This window comes from Salvelinus namaycush, chromosome 6, assembly GCF_016432855.1.
Source record: "Salvelinus namaycush isolate Seneca chromosome 6, SaNama_1.0, whole genome shotgun sequence".
Taxonomy (NCBI): domain Eukaryota; kingdom Metazoa; phylum Chordata; class Actinopteri; order Salmoniformes; family Salmonidae; genus Salvelinus; species Salvelinus namaycush.
Window position 1 is genome coordinate 30,961,378 of NC_052312.1, and position 9,332 is coordinate 30,970,709.

Below are 9,332 nucleotides of genomic sequence, written 5' to 3' on the forward strand. Positions count from 1 at the left end.
GGCTTTAATTGCCTACCGTCTGTAAGCTGTTAGTGTCTTAACGACCGTTCCAGAGGTGCATGTTCATGAATTGTTTATGGTTCATTGAACAAGCATGGGAAACAGTGTTTAAACACTTTACAATGAAGATCTGTGAATTTATTTGGATTTTTATGAATTATCTTTGAAAGACAGGGTCCTGAAAAAGGGACGTTTCTTTTTTTGCTGAGTTTATATATATTCTTTTGTGTGTATGGTTGCTTTTACGCACCACACCACAGCGACAACGGCTGTTGTAAGTTTAGGGGGAGGCTTAATGGGAACAGAGTCAGTGCATCCATCTCTCCTGGAGCTTGTGTTTCTGCTCAAAGAGGTATTCAACACACATCAATCTGTAAGTGGAAATATGGTAGGCTATAACTAGCTATAACTATCCTGTCTCTTCTTGCCAAATGTGAACTGACACAGTCAGGAAGCATCTAAAACCCAGACAGTGCTAATATTTATGCTCTTATGGGCCCAGACTCATGCACCGACGTGCCAAAGGTTCCAGAATTGTTGCCGTTAACAAGTCATTCCAAATTAATCAAGAGGTCAGGGCTGTCAGTATGTTGTTCAAGAACTCATTATGCCTAATGACTCAAATATAGGGTAAATGCAGTTTTTATATGACAGGTTGACTGTGACTTGAATGTTTGGTTATGTTTATAGTACATTGTCCCTTTAAATGGTTATAGGATTTTTATAAAATGTTTAATAAGAACAAAATGTATTGGCACACACCACTCTCTCTCTCCCTTCATCACTCTCCCCCAATGGACCGCTCTTCTCCCCTCTCCCCTCTCCCCATCAAACCCTTCACTCCATCTTTGTGAAGTATGGTGTTGTTTCTTTCATTGACTCTCCATCATCCCTCAGGGGTTTTCAATCTGTGAGAGTTAATAAGCTTGAAATTGGTCAGTTCGTTGTTGAGTATTCTGTGGGGAGTGTCGAGGAGTGATACTGGACCCTGGGTTCCATTCCATTCAAAATACATTTAGATAAGAGCCATGCATTGATTGTAATCATATATGACATATTCGAAATGTACAGTGTATACCAAAACAAATATCACTATTTGCCATCTCAATGTGACCTCTTTCATTGTAGAACATTATGCTGTAAAGATATGGAATATATAATGCGATCCGGCATGAGACTGTATGTTTTCATATGACACAAGAGCTCCACACCTAAACCTAGGCTTATACCAGTTATTCTAAACATGTACATACACAGACAGGGTTAATTCATAACAGATGTTTATTTTATTAGACTTTACATATTACATGTCAAGTACATATGCAACAGAGAGGGAGCGAGAGTGTGTGTGTGTGTGTGTGTGTGTGTGTGTGTGTGTGTGTGTGTGTGTGTGTGTGCGCGTGTGTGTGTATGCGTGTGTGACATTAAGAGCAGATACAAACCATACACAGCCATGTTACAGAACCAGGCTGACTATGTATTGATATCACATACAGTGCACTCAGCTTATAGTGAATGCAGTTAGTGATAGTGATCAAGTTGTCCTGCTCCGATATAATCACTATAATGAGAGTGCACTGTACTCTGTACCCTTCTCTCTTGCGGTATGGAAAACAGGTCAGCTGGGGCTCAGCGGGCACCACTGAACCTCACCCAGTCCTCTCCTCATCCCATGCCACAGCCACATGTGGTGTTACAACACGCTACTCCTCTCAGTTAACATTTGGATCACAAGGCTCCCCACAGGATCCCTCCCATCTGGATGCAGTATGCTGGGTTTGGGATGCCGTCCCTCTCATTTCTGGTGAGGAGTGAGAGATTTCCACAAGCTCATCCTGATCTGGCTGAAATGAGAGTTTGGATCAAACCGTAATCACAATCTAACATAACGGATAAACTAGGCAGGGGAGGCGGGACTAGGGGTACAGGCATATAGCGCAGCCTATCAGTGTTGAGGGTGTAGCTCTAAAAGTTCTAAAAGGCCCTGAAGTCATCTAGCACTGAGTGGTACCCAAGGGGAAGGCCACACACACACAGAACTCTATAGCAGGGGTTCTCAAACTTTTTCACTGGGGGGGAAGCATCCTGCAACTGTGCACACAGTGTCTATTTCTTTGGTTACAAGCACTGTTCATGACACAAACAGTTCACACCCCTCTTGTTGGTGGTTAAGGTTTTGTTGGTTTAAAGCTTACTTCCTGCATTTCTACACACGTAATCATTGGGTGCAGAGAACATTTTGCAGTTTTAAAGCAAATTTTCTTGCAATTCTATACATTTTGCCATGTCTAATGTGTATTCATGTTATTTGAGTGACTCATGTTACAACAAAATCTTTGGGTAAAAACCTAGCTAAAAAACATTAGCTGACATGGGCTAGTTGATCTGGACATTTCTGGCAAGTTATAAATAGCTCTAAATATGCAATGACTGACAAGAGGAAAACTGATGATGCACTACCCAATGTCAAAATTGCACGTTGTGCATTCTACTATTACAACTTTCAAGAGTAAGTTGAAAGCTGGACTGACATCCCCCCCCAAAACATAACAATACCCCCTTCCAACAACAAAAAAAGCTTTTTTGGGAGGGACCCCCTGCCAACACCTTGTGTGCCCCACAGTTTGGGAACCACTGATCTATAGGGATATGTCCTGCTGGGGGATGGGCATATCCGAATTCAGTCAGAAGGTGTGTGATGGGTGGGTAATGGTAGGGTGGGGGCAAGGATGCAGAGGGGGCTCTCATTTCCCCTGGGGTGATCTGATTAGTTTGGCCAGTGATTCACTAAGGTTCACTGAGTTCTCCCTGTCCTCATGTTGCCCTGTGCCCTCAGGTGTGTGTTTGTGTGTGTAAGACTGTGTGTGGGTCTGCATACTCCCTTTCTAGGGTTGAGTTTACATTCCCAAAATGTGCTGCTGTGTCTGTGTTTTCTAAAAACAAACACACACACACACACACACACACACACACACACACACACACACACACACACACACACACACACACACACACACACACACGAGCCAGGGTGGCAGGTAGCCTAGCAGATCAAATCAAATCAAATCAAATTTATTTGTCACATACACATGGTTAGCAGATGTTAATGCGAGTGTAGCGAAATGCTTGTGCTTCTAGTTCCGACAATGCAGTAATAACCAACGAGTAATCTAACCTAACAAATCCACAACTACTACCTTATACACACACAAGTGTAAAGGGATAAAGAATATGTACATAAAGATATATGAATGAGTGATGGTACAGAACGGCATAGGCAAGATGCAGTAGATGGTATAGAGTACAGTATATACATATGAGATGAGTAATGTAGGGTATATAAACATAAAGTGGCATAGTTTAAAGTGGCTAGTGATACATGTATTACATAAAGATGGCAAGATGCAGTAGATGATATAGAGTACAGTATATGTCACGTTCTGACCATAGTTCTTGTGTGTTTTGCTTGTTTTAGTGTTGGTGAGGACGTGAGCTGGGTGGGCATTCTATGTTGTGTGTCTTGTTTGTCCGTTTCTATGTTTGGCCTAATATGGTTCTCAATCAGAGGCAGATGTTTTGTGTTGTCCCTGATTGGGAATCATATATAGGTGGCTTGTTTTGTGTTGGGGATTTGTGGGTGGTTGTTTCCTGTCTTTGTGTTTTCTATGCACCAGCTAGGACTGTATCGGTTTGCCACATTTATTATTTTGTATTTGTTAAGTGTTCACGTTTATCGTTCGTATTAAACATGTTGAGCACTGGCTACGCTGCGTGTTGGTCTGATCCCTGTTACACCCCCTCTTCTAGTGAAGAGAGGGAAGGCTGCCGTTACAGTATATACATATACATATGAGATGAGTAATGTAGGGTATGTAAACATCATATTAAGTGGCATTGTTTAAAGTGGCTAGTGATGCATTTTTACATACATTTCCATCAATTCCCATTATTAAAGTGGCTGGAGTTGAGTCAATATGTTGGCAGCAGCCACTAAATGTTAGTGGTGGCTGTTTAACAGTCTGATGGCCTTGAGATAGAAGCTGTTTTTCAGTCTCTCGGTCCCTGCTTTGATGCACCTGTACTGACCTCGCCTTCTGGATGATAGCGGGGTGAACAGGCAGTGGCTCGGGTGGTTGTTGTCCTTGATGATCTTTATGGCTTTCCTGTGACATCGGGTGGTGTAGGTGTCCTGGAGGGCAGGTAGTTTGCCCCGGTGATGCGTTGTGCAGATCTCACTACCCTCTGGAGAGCCTTACGGTTGTGGGCGGAGCAGTTGCCGTACCAGGCGGTGATACAGCCCAACAGGATGCTCTCGATTGTGCATCTGTAGAAGTTTGTGAGTGCTTTTGGTGACAAGCCGAATTTCTTCAGCCTCCTGAGGTTGAAGAGACGCTGCTGCGCCTTCTTCACAACGCTGTCTGTGTGGGTGGAACAATTCAGTTTGTCCGTGATGTGTACGCCGAGAAACTTAAAACTTACTACCCTCTCCACTACTGTCCCGTCGATGTGGATAGGGGGGTGCTCCCTCTGCTGTTTCCTGAAGTCCACAATCATCTCCTTTGTTTGGTTGACGTTGAGTGTGAGGTTATTTTCCTGACACCACACTCCGAGGGCCCTCACCTCCTCCCTGTAGGCCGTCTCGTTGTTGTTGGTAATCAAGCCTACCACTGTAGTGTCGTCCGCAAACTTTATGATTGAGTTGGAGGTGTGTGTGGGTGAACAGGGAGTACAGGAGAGGGCTCAGAACGCACCCTTGTGGGGCCCCAGTGTTGAGGATCAGCAGGGTGGAGATGTTGTTACCTATCCTCACCACCTGGGGGCGGCCCGTCAGGAAGTCCAGTACCCAGTTACACAGGGCGGGGTCTCGAGCTTGATGACGAGTTTGGAGGGTACTATGGTGTTAAATGCTGAGCTGTAGTCGATGAACAGCATTCTCACATAGGTATTCCTCTTGTCCAGTTGGGTTAGGGCAGTGTGCAGTGTGGTTGCGATTGCGTCGTCTGTGGACCTATTGGATCGGTAAGCAAATTGGAGTGGGTCTAGGGTGTCAGGTAGGGTGGAGGTGATATGGTCCTTGACTAGTCTCTCACAGCACTTCATGATGACGGAAGTGAGTGCTACGGGGCGGTAGTCGTTTAGCTCAGTTACCTTAGCTTTCTTGGGAACAGGAACAATGGTTGCCCTCTTGAAGCATGTGGGAACAGCAGACTGGGATAAGGATTGATTGAATATGTCCGTAAACACACCAGCCAGCTGGTCTGCGCATGCTCTGAGGACGCGGCTGGGAATGCCGTCTGGGCCTGCAGCCTTGCGAGGGTTAACACGTTTAAATGTTTTACTCACCTCGGCTGCAGTGAAGGAGAGCCCGCAGGTTTTGGTAGCGGGCCGTGTCAGTGGCACTGTATTGTCCTCAAAGCGAGCAAAAAAGTCATTTAGTCTGTCTGGGAGCAAGACATCCTGGTCCGCAACGGGGCTGGTTTTCTTTTTGTAATCCATGATTGACTGTGGACCCTGCCACATACCTCTTGTGTCTGAGCTGTTGGATTGTTACTCTACTTTGTCTCTATACTGGCACTTAGCTTGTTTGATTGCCTTGCGGAGGGAATAGCTACACTGTTTGTATTCGGTCATGATTGCCGGTCACCTTGCCCTGGTTAAAAGCAGTGGTTCGCGCTTTCAGTTTCGGCGAATGCTGCCATCAATCCACGGTTTCTGGTTTGGGAATGTTTTAATCGTTGCTGTGGGTATAACGTCGCAGATGCACTTTCTAATGAACTCGCTCACCGAATCAGCGTATTCCTCAATGTTGTTGTTGGATGCAATGCGGAACATATCCCAATCCACGTGATCGAAGCATCTTTAGTTAGAGCATTGAGCCAGTAACCGAAAGGTTGCTTTTTTTAATCCCCGAGCCAATAAGGTGAAAAATATGTCTGTGCCCTTGAGCAAGGCACATAACCCTAATTTCTCCAGGGTTGCTGTTGATAATGGCAGCCCCGGCCGTGACCCCACTCTCAGAGGTTGTCTCAGAGGTTGTCTCAGGATATCCAAAAAACACATTTCCAATTCAAACATGCATATAATTGATACTTCTACATGTGTGAAATAGGACAAATATAAGCACCCACCTAAGTATTATTATCATTACCAGTAGCCTAGCGGCTAGGGGTATTGGGCCAGTAACTGAAAAGTCACTGGTTCGAATCACCGAACTAGATGAGCAAGAACGTCTGCTAAATTACTCAAATGTAGCGTACCAGTCAAAGTTTGAACACACCTACTCATTCAAGGGGTTTTCTTTATTTTCACTATTTTCTACATTGTAGACTAATACTGAAGACATCAAAACTATAAAATAACACATATGGAATCATGTAGTAACCCCAAAAGATTTAATCAAAATAAATTTTAGATTTTAGATTCTTCAAAGTAGCCACCCTTTGTCTTGATGACAGCTTTGCACACTCTTGGCATTCTCCCAACCAGCTTCTTGAGGAATGCTTTTCCAACAGTCTTGAAGGAGTTCACACATATGCTGAGCACTTGTTGGCTGCTTTTCCTTCACTCTGCGGTCTAACTCAACCCAAACCATCTCATTTGGGGTGACAGGTAGCCTAGTGGTTAGATCATTGGGCCAGTAACTGAAAGGTTGCTAGATTGAATACCCGAGCTGACAAGGTAAAAATCTGTCGTTCTGCCCCTGAAAAAGGCAATCTAGCAACCTTTCAGTTACTGGCAGTTTCAGAGATTTGGAAGAGAACTGGAAGGAGAGGCGGCCAAAGGAGGAACTGACCCTGGGGGTGACAAGTGAGATATACCTGCTGGAGCAGGGGGCACCGGTACCGAGTCAGTGTGCGGGGTTACAGGCTAGTTGAGGTAATCTGTACATGTAGGTGGGGCTGAAGTGACAATGCATAGGTAACAAACAAACAGCGAGTAGCAGCAGTGTACAAAGGGGGGGGGGGGGGGGGGGGGGGTCAATGTAAATTGTCCGGTGGTGATTTTATGAATTGTTCAGCAGTCTTATGGCTTGGGGTAGAAGCTGTTGAGGAGCCTTTTGGTCCTAGACTTGGCGCTCCGATACCGCTTGCCGTGCGGTAGCAGAGAAAACAGTCTATAACTTGGGTTATTGGTCTGACAATGTTATGGGCTTTCCTCTGACACCGCCTATTATATAGGTCCTGGATGGCAGGAAGCTTGGCCCCAGTGATGTACTGGGCCGTTCGCACTACCCTCTGTAGTGCCATACGGTCAGATGCCGAGCAGTTGCAATACCAGGCGGTGATGCAACCAGTCAGGATGCTCTCGATGGTGCAGCTGTAGAACCTTTTGAGGATCTGGGGACCCATGCCAAATCTTTTCAGTCTCTTGAGGGGGAAAAGGTTTTGTCTTGCCCTCTTCACGACTGTCTTGGTGTGCTTGGACCATGATAGTTTGTTGGTGACGTGGACACCAAGGAACTTGAAACTCTCGACCCAATCCACTACAGCCCCATCGATGTTAATGGGGGCCTGTTCGGTCAATAAGAGCAGACAAAGGATATCAAGGATCTGGAAAGATTCTGTATGGAGGAAAGGGCTAACATCTCTCCCAACGTGTTCTTCAATCCTATAAAACATTTTAGCAAAAGTCTCATTTATTTCTCTGAGCAATTGTATTGTATAAAATAATTTCCTTTTTTTTTTAGCTCAGTATTTATTTTATTCATTTATACCGATTTGTATTTATTTATTTAAAAAAAAAATTGCTTACGTTTATGAAGATTTTGTTGTGTTACGGTCACATATTTCTCTCTACTATAAGTGGGAATACTTGGGAACATATTTCCTAAATTCAAAATCAATTGGAGCTGACATCCTGGTGTTTTTACAGTTTTTTATGTACAACAATGAAAATTCCACAAAAGCTAGTTATTTAAATAAAAAAACTTGGGGGGAGCGCAAAGTTTCAAAAATAAATTTGGCCCACGGGCCGCCAGTTGGGGAACCCCGCTGTAGAGGTTTCCTTCTTTTCACTCTATCATTTACCATAGTATTGTGGGGTAACTACAATGTTGTTGATCCATTCTCAGTTTTGTCATATCACAACCATGTTTTAAAATCACCATTGGCCTCATGGTGAAATCCCTGAGCAGTTTCCTTCCTCTCCGGCAACTGAGTTAGGAAGCACACCTGTATCTTTGTAGTGACTGGGTGTATTTATTGATACACCATCTAAAGCCTAATTAATAACTTCACCATGCTCAAATAGATATTCACTGTCTGCTCTTTTTTTAAATTGTATTATTCATACCAATCGGTGCCCTTCTTTGCGAGGCATTGAAAAACCTCCCTGCTCTTTGTGGTTGAATCTGTGCTTGAAATTAATTCATGCTCATAACGCTTATCTGAGAGAGCGAGAGAGATATAGAGAGGCTAACCCAGTCCCTGGGGTCGAGGGGGTACAACAGTGCGTCGGCCAGGCGGGCGGTCTCTTGGGAATGGACGCTACATCCCACTAGAAGGCCAAACAGAACAGGACAGGAAGAGTAAGTACATTGTTTTGGAGGCAGGAATGCAGACGGCAGTGGAGATGGAATAATGGCCCCAAGACTTTAAAAAGGAAACACTTTCATTGTAAAGACGTTAGGGTGGAGTCACATCCTGCCTAAGACAAAAGTGGCATATATCTAAACTATACTATATTCACTCAGTCCGTATTGTATAGGTCTATCAATCTCTCTCGCTCTCTCTTTTGCTCACTCTCCCTCTTACCCCCCTCCCCCTTCTCTCTACAGTTTGCCTTTTTTTGTTACCATTCCAGACGTTTTTTTCTCTTTTCCTCCGTTTCTCCTTCCCTCAGTTATTGTTGTTTTGGATAAGGAGGCCCTATAAATCAGTCAGCACCTGGCATTGCATTGATTAGGAACAAGCAATGGACAAAACAAATACCTTTAAAAAAAACATTTCAAATCTACCATCACTAGACCAATACCGCCAGTCGTTATAGCTCGAACAGTATAGCGGAGATTAGGTAAGAGTCACACGTGGTAGACATATTGGGGAGTGTAACTGTGTGTGTGTGTGTGTGCGTGCGTGCGTGCGTGCTTGCTTGAGAGAGAGAGAGGTTTTCATCTGCACGTCTCTAGGAAAATACTAGTGCTTTAGGACATATTATTTAACTAGGCAAGCCAGTTAAGAACAAATTCTTATTTATAATGATGGCCTACACCGGCCAAACCTGGACGACGCTGAGCCAATTGTGCGCTGCCCTATGGGACTTCCAATCACGGCCGGTTGTGATACAGCCTGAATGGCAAAGAAGAGGAGGGCTAATCAGATCCAGTGCTGCCG